Source organism: Hypomesus nipponensis, chromosome 12 (genome assembly GCF_054491055.1).
Source record: "Hypomesus nipponensis isolate SF chromosome 12, ASM5449105v1, whole genome shotgun sequence".
Lineage (NCBI taxonomy): Eukaryota > Metazoa > Chordata > Actinopteri > Osmeriformes > Osmeridae > Hypomesus > Hypomesus nipponensis.
The window spans coordinates 17,482,501-17,495,000 of NC_140372.1; the positions used below are offsets into that span (position 1 = coordinate 17,482,501).

General features: G+C 46.7%; 23 non-coding genes and 19 pseudogenes across 23 annotated transcripts; all 42 read left to right on the top strand.

Annotated features, from left to right (window-relative positions):
* Positions 1-152: 152 nt before the first annotated feature.
* On the top strand, positions 153-271 carry LOC146266745 (5S ribosomal RNA). Its single transcript, XR_014727079.1, has one exon. It is a non-coding gene; the product is annotated as a 5S ribosomal RNA (ribosomal RNA).
* A 166-nt stretch (positions 272-437) lies between these two features.
* LOC146266746 (5S ribosomal RNA) lies at positions 438-556 on the top strand. The gene has a single exon (XR_014727080.1). It is a non-coding gene; the product is annotated as a 5S ribosomal RNA (ribosomal RNA).
* Positions 557-734: 178 nt separating this feature from the next.
* LOC146266747 (5S ribosomal RNA) lies at positions 735-853 on the top strand (annotated as a pseudogene).
* Positions 854-1,025: 172 nt separating this feature from the next.
* Positions 1,026-1,144, top strand: LOC146266748 (5S ribosomal RNA). Its single transcript, XR_014727081.1, has one exon. It is a non-coding gene; the product is annotated as a 5S ribosomal RNA (ribosomal RNA).
* Positions 1,145-1,326: 182 nt separating this feature from the next.
* LOC146266749 (5S ribosomal RNA) lies at positions 1,327-1,446 on the top strand (annotated as a pseudogene).
* Positions 1,447-1,624: 178 nt separating this feature from the next.
* Positions 1,625-1,743, top strand: LOC146266750 (5S ribosomal RNA; annotated as a pseudogene).
* Positions 1,744-1,915: 172 nt separating this feature from the next.
* LOC146266751 (5S ribosomal RNA) lies at positions 1,916-2,033 on the top strand (annotated as a pseudogene).
* Positions 2,034-2,203: 170 nt separating this feature from the next.
* On the top strand, positions 2,204-2,322 carry LOC146266752 (5S ribosomal RNA). Its single transcript, XR_014728807.1, has one exon. It is a non-coding gene; the product is annotated as a 5S ribosomal RNA (ribosomal RNA).
* A 172-nt stretch (positions 2,323-2,494) lies between these two features.
* On the top strand, positions 2,495-2,612 carry LOC146266753 (5S ribosomal RNA; annotated as a pseudogene).
* A 178-nt stretch (positions 2,613-2,790) lies between these two features.
* On the top strand, positions 2,791-2,909 carry LOC146266754 (5S ribosomal RNA; annotated as a pseudogene).
* A 178-nt stretch (positions 2,910-3,087) lies between these two features.
* LOC146266755 (5S ribosomal RNA) lies at positions 3,088-3,206 on the top strand. The gene has a single exon (XR_014728346.1). It is a non-coding gene; the product is annotated as a 5S ribosomal RNA (ribosomal RNA).
* Positions 3,207-3,382: 176 nt separating this feature from the next.
* Positions 3,383-3,501, top strand: LOC146266756 (5S ribosomal RNA). The gene has a single exon (XR_014728055.1). It is a non-coding gene; the product is annotated as a 5S ribosomal RNA (ribosomal RNA).
* A 170-nt stretch (positions 3,502-3,671) lies between these two features.
* Positions 3,672-3,790, top strand: LOC146266757 (5S ribosomal RNA). Its single transcript, XR_014727083.1, has one exon. It is a non-coding gene; the product is annotated as a 5S ribosomal RNA (ribosomal RNA).
* Positions 3,791-3,974: 184 nt separating this feature from the next.
* LOC146266758 (5S ribosomal RNA) lies at positions 3,975-4,093 on the top strand. The gene has a single exon (XR_014728889.1). It is a non-coding gene; the product is annotated as a 5S ribosomal RNA (ribosomal RNA).
* Positions 4,094-4,269: 176 nt separating this feature from the next.
* On the top strand, positions 4,270-4,388 carry LOC146266759 (5S ribosomal RNA; annotated as a pseudogene).
* A 172-nt stretch (positions 4,389-4,560) lies between these two features.
* On the top strand, positions 4,561-4,678 carry LOC146266760 (5S ribosomal RNA; annotated as a pseudogene).
* A 178-nt stretch (positions 4,679-4,856) lies between these two features.
* Positions 4,857-4,975, top strand: LOC146266761 (5S ribosomal RNA). The gene has a single exon (XR_014728809.1). It is a non-coding gene; the product is annotated as a 5S ribosomal RNA (ribosomal RNA).
* A 172-nt stretch (positions 4,976-5,147) lies between these two features.
* LOC146266762 (5S ribosomal RNA) lies at positions 5,148-5,265 on the top strand (annotated as a pseudogene).
* A 178-nt stretch (positions 5,266-5,443) lies between these two features.
* Positions 5,444-5,562, top strand: LOC146266763 (5S ribosomal RNA; annotated as a pseudogene).
* Positions 5,563-5,744: 182 nt separating this feature from the next.
* On the top strand, positions 5,745-5,863 carry LOC146266764 (5S ribosomal RNA). The gene has a single exon (XR_014728939.1). It is a non-coding gene; the product is annotated as a 5S ribosomal RNA (ribosomal RNA).
* A 174-nt stretch (positions 5,864-6,037) lies between these two features.
* Positions 6,038-6,156, top strand: LOC146266765 (5S ribosomal RNA). Its single transcript, XR_014728056.1, has one exon. It is a non-coding gene; the product is annotated as a 5S ribosomal RNA (ribosomal RNA).
* Positions 6,157-6,326: 170 nt separating this feature from the next.
* On the top strand, positions 6,327-6,445 carry LOC146266766 (5S ribosomal RNA). The gene has a single exon (XR_014727084.1). It is a non-coding gene; the product is annotated as a 5S ribosomal RNA (ribosomal RNA).
* A 184-nt stretch (positions 6,446-6,629) lies between these two features.
* Positions 6,630-6,748, top strand: LOC146266767 (5S ribosomal RNA). Its single transcript, XR_014728890.1, has one exon. It is a non-coding gene; the product is annotated as a 5S ribosomal RNA (ribosomal RNA).
* A 176-nt stretch (positions 6,749-6,924) lies between these two features.
* LOC146266768 (5S ribosomal RNA) lies at positions 6,925-7,043 on the top strand (annotated as a pseudogene).
* Positions 7,044-7,215: 172 nt separating this feature from the next.
* Positions 7,216-7,333, top strand: LOC146266769 (5S ribosomal RNA; annotated as a pseudogene).
* A 178-nt stretch (positions 7,334-7,511) lies between these two features.
* On the top strand, positions 7,512-7,630 carry LOC146266770 (5S ribosomal RNA). Its single transcript, XR_014728810.1, has one exon. It is a non-coding gene; the product is annotated as a 5S ribosomal RNA (ribosomal RNA).
* A 172-nt stretch (positions 7,631-7,802) lies between these two features.
* On the top strand, positions 7,803-7,920 carry LOC146266771 (5S ribosomal RNA; annotated as a pseudogene).
* A 178-nt stretch (positions 7,921-8,098) lies between these two features.
* LOC146266772 (5S ribosomal RNA) lies at positions 8,099-8,217 on the top strand (annotated as a pseudogene).
* A 182-nt stretch (positions 8,218-8,399) lies between these two features.
* Positions 8,400-8,518, top strand: LOC146266773 (5S ribosomal RNA). Its single transcript, XR_014728940.1, has one exon. It is a non-coding gene; the product is annotated as a 5S ribosomal RNA (ribosomal RNA).
* A 176-nt stretch (positions 8,519-8,694) lies between these two features.
* LOC146266774 (5S ribosomal RNA) lies at positions 8,695-8,813 on the top strand. The gene has a single exon (XR_014728057.1). It is a non-coding gene; the product is annotated as a 5S ribosomal RNA (ribosomal RNA).
* Positions 8,814-8,983: 170 nt separating this feature from the next.
* On the top strand, positions 8,984-9,102 carry LOC146266775 (5S ribosomal RNA). Its single transcript, XR_014727085.1, has one exon. It is a non-coding gene; the product is annotated as a 5S ribosomal RNA (ribosomal RNA).
* A 184-nt stretch (positions 9,103-9,286) lies between these two features.
* Positions 9,287-9,405, top strand: LOC146266776 (5S ribosomal RNA). Its single transcript, XR_014728891.1, has one exon. It is a non-coding gene; the product is annotated as a 5S ribosomal RNA (ribosomal RNA).
* A 176-nt stretch (positions 9,406-9,581) lies between these two features.
* Positions 9,582-9,700, top strand: LOC146266777 (5S ribosomal RNA; annotated as a pseudogene).
* Positions 9,701-9,872: 172 nt separating this feature from the next.
* Positions 9,873-9,990, top strand: LOC146266778 (5S ribosomal RNA; annotated as a pseudogene).
* A 178-nt stretch (positions 9,991-10,168) lies between these two features.
* LOC146266779 (5S ribosomal RNA) lies at positions 10,169-10,287 on the top strand. Its single transcript, XR_014728811.1, has one exon. It is a non-coding gene; the product is annotated as a 5S ribosomal RNA (ribosomal RNA).
* A 172-nt stretch (positions 10,288-10,459) lies between these two features.
* LOC146266780 (5S ribosomal RNA) lies at positions 10,460-10,577 on the top strand (annotated as a pseudogene).
* Positions 10,578-10,755: 178 nt separating this feature from the next.
* On the top strand, positions 10,756-10,874 carry LOC146266781 (5S ribosomal RNA; annotated as a pseudogene).
* Positions 10,875-11,054: 180 nt separating this feature from the next.
* Positions 11,055-11,163, top strand: LOC146266782 (5S ribosomal RNA; annotated as a pseudogene).
* Positions 11,164-11,339: 176 nt separating this feature from the next.
* LOC146266783 (5S ribosomal RNA) lies at positions 11,340-11,458 on the top strand. Its single transcript, XR_014728058.1, has one exon. It is a non-coding gene; the product is annotated as a 5S ribosomal RNA (ribosomal RNA).
* Positions 11,459-11,628: 170 nt separating this feature from the next.
* On the top strand, positions 11,629-11,747 carry LOC146266784 (5S ribosomal RNA). The gene has a single exon (XR_014727509.1). It is a non-coding gene; the product is annotated as a 5S ribosomal RNA (ribosomal RNA).
* A 196-nt stretch (positions 11,748-11,943) lies between these two features.
* Positions 11,944-12,062, top strand: LOC146266785 (5S ribosomal RNA). Its single transcript, XR_014728892.1, has one exon. It is a non-coding gene; the product is annotated as a 5S ribosomal RNA (ribosomal RNA).
* A 176-nt stretch (positions 12,063-12,238) lies between these two features.
* Positions 12,239-12,357, top strand: LOC146266786 (5S ribosomal RNA). The gene has a single exon (XR_014728277.1). It is a non-coding gene; the product is annotated as a 5S ribosomal RNA (ribosomal RNA).
* Positions 12,358-12,500: the final 143 nt, after the last annotated feature.

Here is a 12,500-nt window from a genome sequence, read left to right on the forward strand (position 1 = left end):
TAGAAACTGAAATCTTGCAATATGCACAAGTAGTCCTTCATGAAAGGGGCTGGAAGCTGTTTTCATTTTGACACGAGAGAGAGAGAGACCACCTTGCATTGTCAATTGCTAAATCTGTATATGGATAAGTAGCCTATGGTTGTCAACTTATTTCGTACGGCCATACCAGCCTGGCAACGCCCGATCTCGTCTGATCTCGGAAGCTAAGCAGGGTCGGGCCTGGTTAGTACTTGGATGGGAGACCGCCTGGGAATACCAGGTGCTGTATGCTCTTTTGCTCATTCACTTAGAAACTGAAATCTTGCAATATGCACAAGTAGTCCTTCATGAAAGGGGCTGGAAGCTGTTTTCATTTTGACACGAGAGAGAGAGACTACCTTGCATTGTCAATTGCTAAATCTGTATATGGATAAGTAGCCTATGGTTGTCAACTTATTTCGTACGGCCATACCAGCCTGGCAACGCCCGATCTCGTCTGATCTCGGAAGCTAAGCAGGGTCGGGCCTGGTTAGTACTTGGATGGGAGACCGCCTGGGAATACCAGGTGCTGTATGCTCTTTTGCTCATTCACTTAGAAACTGAAATCTTGCAATATGCACAAGTAGTCCTTCATGAAAGGGGCTGGAAGCTGTTTTCATTTTGACACGAGAGAGAGAGAGAGAGAGAGAGACCACCTTGCATTGTCAATTGCTAAATCTGTATATGGATAAGTAGCCTATGGTTGTCAACTTATTTTGTACGGCTATACCAGCCTGGCAACGCCCGATCTCGTCTGATCTCGGAAGCTAAGCATGGTCGGGCCTGGTTAGTACTTGGATGGGAGACCGCCTGGGAATACCAGGTGCTGTATGCTCTTTTGCTCATTCACTTAGAAACTGAAATCTTGCAATATGCACAAGTAGTCCTTCATGAAAGGGGCTGGAAGCTGTTTTCATTTTGACACGAGAGAGAGAGAGAGAGACCACCTTGCATTGTCAATTGCTAAATCTGTATATGGATAAGTAGCCTATGGTTGTCAACTTATTTCGTACGGCCATACCAGCCTGGCAACGCCCGATCTCGTCTGATCTCGGAAGCTAAGCAGGGTCGGGCCTGGTTAGTACTTGGATGGGAGACCGCCTGGGAATACCAGGTGCTGTATGCTCTTTTGCTCATTCACTTAGAAACTGACATCTTGCAATATGCACAAGTAGTCCTTCATGAAAGGGGCTGGAAGCTGTTTTCATTTTGACACGAGAGAGAGAGAGAGAGAGAGAGAGAGACCACCTTGCATTGTCAATTGCTAAATCTGTATATGGATAAGTAGCCTATGGTTGTCAACTTATTTCGTACGGCCATACCAGCCTGGCAACGCCCGATCTCGTCTGATCTCGGAAGCTAAGCAGGGTCGGGCCTGGTTAGTACTTGGATGGGAGACCGCCTGGGGAATACCAGGTGCTGTATGCTCTTTTGCTCATTCACTTAGAAACTGAAATCTTGCAATATGCACAAGTAGTCCTTCATGAAAGGGGCTGGAAGCTGTTTTCATTTTGACACGAGAGAGAGAGAGAGAGAGAGAGACCACCTTGCATTGTCAATTGCTAAATCTGTATATGGATAAGTAGCCTATGGTTGTCAACTTATTTTGTACGGCTATACCAGCCTGGCAACGCCCGATCTCGTCTGATCTCGGAAGCTAAGCATGGTCGGGCCTGGTTAGTACTTGGATGGGAGACCGCCTGGGAATACCAGGTGCTGTATGCTCTTTTGCTCATTCACTTAGAAACTGAAATCTTGCAATATGCACAAGTAGTCCTTCATGAAAGGGGCTGGAAGCTGTTTTCATTTTGACACGAGAGAGAGAGAGAGAGACCACCTTGCATTGTCAATTGCTAAATCTGTATATGGATAAGTAGCCTATGGTTGTCAACTTATTTCGTACGGCCATACCAGCCTGGCAACGCCCGATCTCGTCTGATCTCGGAGCTAAGCAGGGTCGGGCCTGGTTAGTACTTGGATGGGAGACCGCCTGGGAATACCAGGTGCTGTATGCTCTTTTGCTCATTCACTTAGAAACTGAAATCTTGAAATATGCACAAGTAGTCCTTCATGAAAGGGGCTGGAAGCTGTTTTCATTTTGACACGAGAGAGAGAGAGAGACCACCTTGCATTGTCAATTGCTAAATCTGTATATGGATAAGTAGCCTATGGTTGTCAACTTATTTTGTACGGCTATACCAGCCTGGCAACGCCCGATCTCGTCTGATCTCGGAAGCTAAGCAGGGTCGGGCCTGGTTAGTACTTGGATGGGAGACCGCCTGGGAATACCAGGTGCTGTATGCTCTTTTGCTCATTCACTTAGAAACTGAAATCTTGCAATATGCACAAGTAGTCCTTCATGAAAGGGGCTGGAAGCTGTTTTCATTTTGACACGAGAGAGAGAGAGAGAGACCACCTTGCATTGTCAATTGCTAAATCTGTATATGGATAAGTAGCCTATGGTTGTCAACTTATTTCGTACGGCCATACCAGCCTGGCAACGCCCGATCTCGTCTGATCTCGGAGCTAAGCAGGGTCGGGCCTGGTTAGTACTTGGATGGGAGACCGCCTGGGAATACCAGGTGCTGTATGCTCTTTTGCTCATTCACTTAGAAACTGAAATCTTGCAATATGCACAAGTAGTCCTTCATGAAAGGGGCTGGAAGCTGTTTTCATTTTGACACGAGAGAGAGAGAGAGAGAGAGAGACCACCTTGCATTGTCAATTGCTAAATCTGTATATGGATAAGTAGCCTATGGTTGTCAACTTATTTTGTACGGCTATACCAGCCTGGCAACGCCCGATCTCGTCTGATCTCGGAAGCTAAGCATGGTCGGGCCTGGTTAGTACTTGGATGGGAGACCGCCTGGGAATACCAGGTGCTGTATGCTCTTTTGCTCATTCACTTAGAAACTGAAATCTTGCAATATGCACAAGTAGTCCTTCATGAAAGGGGCTGGAAGCTGTTTTCATTTTGACACGAGAGAGAGAGAGAGAGAGAGAGACCACCTTGCATTGTCAATTGCTAAATCTGTATATGGATAAGTAGCCTATGGTTGTCAACTTATTTCGTACGGCCATACCAGCCTGGCAACGCCTGATCTCGTCTGATCTCGGAAGCTAAGCAGGGTTGGGCCTGGTTAGTACTTGGATGGGAGACCGCCTGGGAATACCAGGTGCTGTATGCTCTTTTGCTCTTTCACTTAGAAACTGAAATCTTGCAATATGCACAAGTAGTCCTTCATGAAAGGGGCTGGAAGCTGTTTTCATTTTGACACGAGAGAGAGAGAGAGAGAGAGACCACCTTGCATTGTCAATTGCTAAATCTGTATATGGATAAGTAGCCTATGGTTGTCAACTTATTTCGTATGGCCATACCAGCCTGGCAACGCCCGATCTCGTCTGATCTCGGAAGCTAAGCAGGGTCGGGCCTGGTTAGTACTTGGATGGGAGACCGCCTGGGAATACCAGGTGCTGTATGCTCTTTTGCTCATTCACTTAGAAACTGAAATCTTGCAATATGCACAAGTAGTCCTTCATGAAAGGGGCTGGAAGCTGTTTTCATTTTGACACGAGAGAGAGAGAGAGACCACCTTGCATTGTCAATTGCTAAATCTGTATATGGATAAGTAGCCTATGGTTGTCAACTTATTTCGTACGGCCATACCAGCCTGGCAACGCCCGATCTCGTCTGATCTCGGAAGCTAAGCAGGGTCGGGCCTGGTTAGTACTTGGATGGGAGACCGCCTGGGAATACCAGGTGCTGTATGCTCTTTTGCTCATTCACTTAGAAACTGACATCTTGCAATATGCACAAGTAGTCCTTCATGAAAGGGGCTGGAAGCTGTTTTCATTTTGACACGAGAGAGAGAGAGAGAGAGAGAGAGAGAGACTACCTTGCATTGTCAATTGCTAATTCTGTATATGGATAAGTAGCCTATGGTTGTCAACTTATTTAGTACGGCCATACCAGCCTGGCAACGCCCGATCTCGTCTGATCTCGGAAGCTAAGCAGGGTCGGGCCTGGTTAGTACTTGGATGGGAGACCGCCTGGGAATACCAGGTGCTGTATGCTCTTTTGCTCATTCACTTAGAAACTGACATCTTGCAATATGCACAAGTAGTCCTTCATGAAAGGGGCTGGAAGCTGTTTTCATTTTGACACGAGAGAGAGAGAGAGAGAGAGACTACCTTGCATTGTCAATTGCTAAATCTGTATATGGATAAGTAGCCTATGGTTGTCAACGTATTTTGTACGGCCATACCAGCCTGGCAACGCCCGATCTCGTCTGATCTCGGAAGCTAAGCATGGTCGGGCCTGGTTAGTACTTGTATGGGAGACCGCCTGGGAATACCAGGTGCTGTATGCTCTTTTGCTCATTCACTTAGAAACTGAAATCTTGCAATATGCACAAGTAGTCCTTCATGAAAGGGGCTGGAAGCTGTTTTCATTTTGACACGAGAGAGAGAGAGAGAGACCACCTTGCATTGTCAATTGCTAAATCTGTATATGGATAAGTAGCCTATGGTTGTCAACTTATTTCGTACGGCCATACCAGCCTGGCAACGCCCGATCTCGTCTGATCTCGGAGCTAAGCAGGGTCGGGCCTGGTTAGTACTTGGATGGGAGACCGCCTGGGAATACCAGGTGCTGTATGCTCTTTTGCTCATTCACTTAGAAACTGAAATCTTGCAATATGCACAAGTAGTCCTTCATGAAAGGGGCTGGAAGCTGTTTTCATTTTGACACGAGAGAGAGAGAGAGAGAGAGAGACCACCTTGCATTGTCAATTGCTAAATCTGTATATGGATAAGTAGCCTATGGTTGTCAACTTATTTTGTACGGCTATACCAGCCTGGCAACGCCCGATCTCGTCTGATCTCGGAAGCTAAGCAGGGTCGGGCCTGGTTAGTACTTGGATGGGAGACCGCCTGGGAATACCAGGTGCTGTATGCTCTTTTGCTCATTCACTTAGAAACTGAAATCTTGCAATATGCACAAGTAGTCCTTCATGAAAGGGGCTGGAAGCTGTTTTCATTTTGACACGAGAGAGAGAGAGAGAGACCACCTTGCATTGTCAATTGCTAAATCTGTATATGGATAAGTAGCCTATGGTTGTCAACTTATTTCGTACGGCCATACCAGCCTGGCAACGCCCGATCTCGTCTGATCTCGGAGCTAAGCAGGGTCGGGCCTGGTTAGTACTTGGATGGGAGACCGCCTGGGAATACCAGGTGCTGTATGCTCTTTTGCTCATTCACTTAGAAACTGAAATCTTGCAATATGCACAAGTAGTCCTTCATGAAAGGGGCTGGAAGCTGTTTTCATTTTGACACGAGAGAGAGAGAGAGAGAGAGAGACCACCTTGCATTGTCAATTGCTAAATCTGTATATGGATAAGTAGCCTATGGTTGTCAACTTATTTTGTACGGCTATACCAGCCTGGCAACGCCCGATCTCGTCTGATCTCGGAAGCTAAGCATGGTCGGGCCTGGTTAGTACTTGGATGGGAGACCGCCTGGGAATACCAGGTGCTGTATGCTCTTTTGCTCATTCACTTAGAAACTGAAATCTTGCAATATGCACAAGTAGTCCTTCATGAAAGGGGCTGGAAGCTGTTTTCATTTTGACACGAGAGAGAGAGAGAGAGAGAGAGAGAGACCACCTTGCATTGTCAATTGCTAAATCTGTATATGGATAAGTAGCCTATGGTTGTCAACTTATTTTGTACGGCCATACCAGCCTGGCAACGCCTGATCTCGTCTGATCTCGGAAGCTAAGCAGGGTTGGGCCTGGTTAGTACTTGGATGGGAGACCGCCTGGGAATACCAGGTGCTGTATGCTCTTTTGCTCTTTCACTTAGAAACTGAAATCTTGCAATATGCACAAGTAGTCCTTCATGAAAGGGGCTGGAAGCTGTTTTCATTTTGACACGAGAGAGAGAGAGAGAGAGACCACCTTGCATTGTCAATTGCTAAATCTGTATATGGATAAGTAGCCTATGGTTGTCAACTTATTTCGTATGGCCATACCAGCCTGGCAACGCCCGATCTCGTCTGATCTCGGAAGCTAAGCAGGGTCGGGCCTGGTTAGTACTTGGATGGGAGACCGCCTGGGAATACCAGGTGCTGTATGCTCTTTTGCTCATTCACTTAGAAACTGAAATCTTGCAATATGCACAAGTAGTCCTTCATGAAAGGGGCTGGAAGCTGTTTTCATTTTGACACGAGAGAGAGAGAGAGACCACCTTGCATTGTCAATTGCTAAATCTGTATATGGATAAGTAGCCTATGGTTGTCAACTTATTTCGTACGGCCATACCAGCCTGGCAACGCCCGATCTCGTCTGATCTCGGAAGCTAAGCAGGGTCGGGCCTGGTTAGTACTTGGATGGGAGACCGCCTGGGAATACCAGGTGCTGTATGCTCTTTTGCTCATTCACTTAGAAACTGACATCTTGCAATATGCACAAGTAGTCCTTCATGAAAGGGGCTGGAAGCTGTTTTCATTTTGACACGAGAGAGAGAGAGAGAGAGAGAGAGAGAGACTACCTTGCATTGTCAATTGCTAATTCTGTATATGGATAAGTAGCCTATGGTTGTCAACTTATTTAGTACGGCCATACCAGCCTGGCAACGCCCGATCTCGTCTGATCTCGGAAGCTAAGCAGGGTCGGGCCTGGTTAGTACTTGGATGGGAGACCGCCTGGGAATACCAGGTGCTGTATGCTCTTTTGCTCATTCACTTAGAAACTGACATCTTGCAATATGCACAAGTAGTCCTTCATGAAAGGGGCTGGAAGCTGTTTTCATTTTGACACGAGAGAGAGAGAGAGAGAGAGACTACCTTGCATTGTCAATTGCTAAATCTGTATATGGATAAGTAGCCTATGGTTGTCAACGTATTTTGTACGGCCATACCAGCCTGGCAACGCCCGATCTCGTCTGATCTCGGAAGCTAAGCATGGTCGGGCCTGGTTAGTACTTGTATGGGAGACCGCCTGGGAATACCAGGTGCTGTATGCTCTTTTGCTCATTCACTTAGAAACTGAAATCTTGCAATATGCACAAGTAGTCCTTCATGAAAGGGGCTGGAAGCTGTTTTCATTTTGACACGAGAGAGAGAGAGAGAGACCACCTTGCATTGTCAATTGCTAAATCTGTATATGGATAAGTAGCCTATGGTTGTCAACTTATTTCGTACGGCCATACCAGCCTGGCAACGCCCGATCTCGTCTGATCTCGGAGCTAAGCAGGGTCGGGCCTGGTTAGTACTTGGATGGGAGACCGCCTGGGAATACCAGGTGCTGTATGCTCTTTTGCTCATTCACTTAGAAACTGAAATCTTGCAATATGCACAAGTAGTCCTTCATGAAAGGGGCTGGAAGCTGTTTTCATTTTGACACGAGAGAGAGAGAGAGAGAGAGAGACCACCTTGCATTGTCAATTGCTAAATCTGTATATGGATAAGTAGCCTATGGTTGTCAACTTATTTTGTACGGCTATACCAGCCTGGCAACGCCCGATCTCGTCTGATCTCGGAAGCTAAGCAGGGTCGGGCCTGGTTAGTACTTGGATGGGAGACCGCCTGGGAATACCAGGTGCTGTATGCTCTTTTGCTCATTCACTTAGAAACTGAAATCTTGCAATATGCACAAGTAGTCCTTCATGAAAGGGGCTGGAAGCTGTTTTCATTTTGACACGAGAGAGAGAGAGAGAGACCACCTTGCATTGTCAATTGCTAAATCTGTATATGGATAAGTAGCCTATGGTTGTCAACTTATTTCGTACGGCCATACCAGCCTGGCAACGCCCGATCTCGTCTGATCTCGGAGCTAAGCAGGGTCGGGCCTGGTTAGTACTTGGATGGGAGACCGCCTGGGAATACCAGGTGCTGTATGCTCTTTTGCTCATTCACTTAGAAACTGAAATCTTGCAATATGCACAAGTAGTCCTTCATGAAAGGGGCTGGAAGCTGTTTTCATTTTGACACGAGAGAGAGAGAGAGAGAGAGAGACCACCTTGCATTGTCAATTGCTAAATCTGTATATGGATAAGTAGCCTATGGTTGTCAACTTATTTTGTACGGCTATACCAGCCTGGCAACGCCCGATCTCGTCTGATCTCGGAAGCTAAGCATGGTCGGGCCTGGTTAGTACTTGGATGGGAGACCGCCTGGGAATACCAGGTGCTGTATGCTCTTTTGCTCATTCACTTAGAAACTGAAATCTTGCAATATGCACAAGTAGTCCTTCATGAAAGGGGCTGGAAGCTGTTTTCATTTTGACACGAGAGAGAGAGAGAGAGAGAGAGAGAGACCACCTTGCATTGTCAATTGCTAAATCTGTATATGGATAAGTAGCCTATGGTTGTCAACTTATTTTGTACGGCCATACCAGCCTGGCAACGCCTGATCTCGTCTGATCTCGGAAGCTAAGCAGGGTTGGGCCTGGTTAGTACTTGGATGGGAGACCGCCTGGGAATACCAGGTGCTGTATGCTCTTTTGCTCTTTCACTTAGAAACTGAAATCTTGCAATATGCACAAGTAGTCCTTCATGAAAGGGGCTGGAAGCTGTTTTCATTTTGACACGAGAGAGAGAGAGAGAGAGAGACCACCTTGCATTGTCAATTGCTAAATCTGTATATGGATAAGTAGCCTATGGTTGTCAACTTATTTCGTATGGCCATACCAGCCTGGCAACGCCCGATCTCGTCTGATCTCGGAAGCTAAGCAGGGTCGGGCCTGGTTAGTACTTGGATGGGAGACCGCCTGGGAATACCAGGTGCTGTATGCTCTTTTGCTCATTCACTTAGAAACTGAAATCTTGCAATATGCACAAGTAGTCCTTCATGAAAGGGGCTGGAAGCTGTTTTCATTTTGACACGAGAGAGAGAGAGAGACCACCTTGCATTGTCAATTGCTAAATCTGTATATGGATAAGTAGCCTATGGTTGTCAACTTATTTCGTACGGCCATACCAGCCTGGCAACGCCCGATCTCGTCTGATCTCGGAAGCTAAGCAGGGTCGGGCCTGGTTAGTACTTGGATGGGAGACCGCCTGGGAATACCAGGTGCTGTATGCTCTTTTGCTCATTCACTTAGAAACTGACATCTTGCAATATGCACAAGTAGTCCTTCATGAAAGGGGCTGGAAGCTGTTTTCATTTTGACACGAGAGAGAGAGAGAGAGAGAGAGAGAGAGACTACCTTGCATTGTCAATTGCTAATTCTGTATATGGATAAGTAGCCTATGGTTGTCAACTTATTTAGTACGGCCATACCAGCCTGGCAACGCCCGATCTCGTCTGATCTCGGAAGCTAAGCAGGGTCGGGCCTGGTTAGTACTTGGATGGGAGACCGCCTGGGAATACCAGGTGCTGTATGCTCTTTTGCTCATTCACTTAGAAACTGACATCTTGCAATATGCACAAGTAGTCCTTCATGAAAGGGGCTGGAAGCTGTTTTCATTTTGACACGAGAGAGAGAGAGAGAGAGAGACTACCTTGCATTGTCAATTGCTAAATCTGTATATGGATAAGTAGCCTATGGTTGTCAACGTATTTTGTACGGCCATACCAGCCTGGCAACGCCCGATCTCGTCTGATCTCGGAAGCTAAGCATGGTCGGGCCTGGTTAGTACTTGGATGGGAGACCGCCTGGGAATACCAGGTGCTGTATGCTCTTTTGCTCATTCACTTAGAAACTGAAATCTTGCAATATGCACAAGTAGTCCTTCATGAAAGGGGCTGGAAGCTGTTTTCATTTTGACACGAGAGAGAGAGAGAGAGACCACCTTGCATTGTCAATTGCTAAATCTGTATATGGATAAGTAGCCTATGGTTGTCAACTTATTTCGTACGGCCATACCAGCCTGGCAACGCCCGATCTCGTCTGATCTCGGAGCTAAGCAGGGTCGGGCCTGGTTAGTACTTGGATGGGAGACCGCCTGGGAATACCAGGTGCTGTATGCTCTTTTGCTCATTCACTTAGAAACTGAAATCTTGCAATATGCACAAGTAGTCCTTCATGAAAGGGGCTGGAAGCTGTTTTCATTTTGACACGAGAGAGAGAGAGAGAGAGAGAGACCACCTTGCATTGTCAATTGCTAAATCTGTATATGGATAAGTAGCCTATGGTTGTCAACTTATTTTGTACGGCTATACCAGCCTGGCAACGCCCGATCTCGTCTGATCTCGGAAGCTAAGCAGGGTCGGGCCTGGTTAGTACTTGGATGGGAGACCGCCTGGGAATACCAGGTGCTGTATGCTCTTTTGCTCATTCACTTAGAAACTGAAATCTTGCAATATGCACAAGTAGTCCTTCATGAAAGGGGCTGGAAGCTGTTTTCATTTTGACACGAGAGAGAGAGAGAGAGACCACCTTGCATTGTCAATTGCTAAATCTGTATATGGATAAGTAGCCTATGGTTGTCAACTTATTTCGTACGGCCATACCAGCCTGGCAACGCCCGATCTCGTCTGATCTCGGAGCTAAGCAGGGTCGGGCCTGGTTAGTACTTGGATGGGAGACCGCCTGGGAATACCAGGTGCTGTATGCTCTTTTGCTCATTCACTTAGAAACTGAAATCTTGCAATATGCACAAGTAGTCCTTCATGAAAGGGGCTGGAAGCTGTTTTCATTTTGACACGAGAGAGAGAGAGAGAGAGAGAGACCACCTTGCATTGTCAATTGCTAAATCTGTATATGGATAAGTAGCCTATGGTTGTCAACTTATTTTGTACGGCTATACCAGCCTGGCAACGCCCGATCTCGTCTGATCTCGGAAGCTAAGCATGGTCGGGCCTGGTTAGTACTTGGATGGGAGACCGCCTGGGAATACCAGGTGCTGTATGCTCTTTTGCTCATTCACTTAGAAACTGAAATCTTGCAATATGCACAAGTAGTCCTTCATGAAAGGGGCTGGAAGCTGTTTTCATTTTGACACGAGAGAGAGAGAGAGAGAGAGAGAGACCACCTTGCATTGTCAATTGCTAAATCTGTATATGGATAAGTAGCCTATGGTTGTCAACTTATTTCGTACGGCCATACCAGCCTGGCAACGCCTGATCTCGGAAGCTAAGCAGGGTTGGGCCTGGTTAGTACTTGGATGGGAGACCGCCTGGGAATACCAGGTGCTGTATGCTCTTTTGCTCTTTCACTTAGAAACTGAAATCTTGCAATATGCACAAGTAGTCCTTCATGAAAGGGGCTGGAAGCTGTTTTCATTTTGACACGAGAGAGAGAGAGAGAGAGAGACCACCTTGCATTGTCAATTGCTAAATCTGTATATGGATAAGTAGCCTATGGTTGTCAACTTATTTCGTATGGCCATACCAGCCTGGCAACGCCCGATCTCGTCTGATCTCGGAAGCTAAGCAGGGTCGGGCCTGGTTAGTACTTGGATGGGAGACCGCCTGGGAATACCAGGTGCTGTATGCTCTTTTGCTCATTCACTTAGAAACTGAAATCTTGCAATATGCACAAGTAGTCCTTCATGAAAGGGGCTGGAAGCTGTTTTCATTTTGACACGAGAGAGAGAGAGAGACCACCTTGCATTGTCAATTGCTAAATCTGTATATGGATAAGTAGCCTATGGTTGTCAACTTATTTCGTACGGCCATACCAGCCTGGCAACGCCCGATCTCGTCTGATCTCGGAAGCTAAGCAGGGTCGGGCCTGGTTAGTACTTAGATGGGAGACCGCCTGGGAATACCAGGTGCTGTATGCTCTTTTGCTCATTCACTTAGAAACTGACATCTTGCAATATGCACAAGTAGTCCTTCATGAAAGGGGCTGGAAGCTGTTTTCATTTTGACACGAGAGAGAGAGAGAGAGAGAGAGAGAGAGAGAGAGAGAGAGACTACCTTGCATTGTCAATTGCTAATTCTGTATATGGATAAGTAGCCTATGGTTGTCAACTTATTTAGTACGGCCATACCAGCCTGGCAACGCCCGATCTCGTCTGATCTCGGAAGCTAAGCAGGGTCGGGCCTGGTTAGTACTTGGATGGGAGACCGCCTGGGAATACCAGGTGCTGTATGCTCTTTTGCTCATTCACTTAGAAACTGACATCTTGCAATATGCACAAGTAGTCCTTCATGAAAGGGGCTGGAAGCTGTTTTCATTTTGACACGAGAGAGAGAGAGAGAGAGAGACTACCTTGCATTGTCAATTGCTAAATCTGTATATGGATAAGTAGCCTATGGTTGTCAACGTATTTTGTACGGCCATACCAGCCTGGCAACGCCCGATCTCGTCTGATCTCGGAAGCTAAGCAGGGTCGGGCCTGGTTAGTACTTGGATGGGAGACCGCCTGGGAATACCAGGTGCTGTATGCTCTTTTGCTCATTCACTTAGAAACTGAAATCTTGCAATATGCACAAGTAGTCCTTCATGAAAGGGGCTGGAAGCTGTTTTCATTTTGACACGAGAGAGAGAGAGAGAGAGAGACCACCTTGCATTGTCAATTGCTAAATCTGTA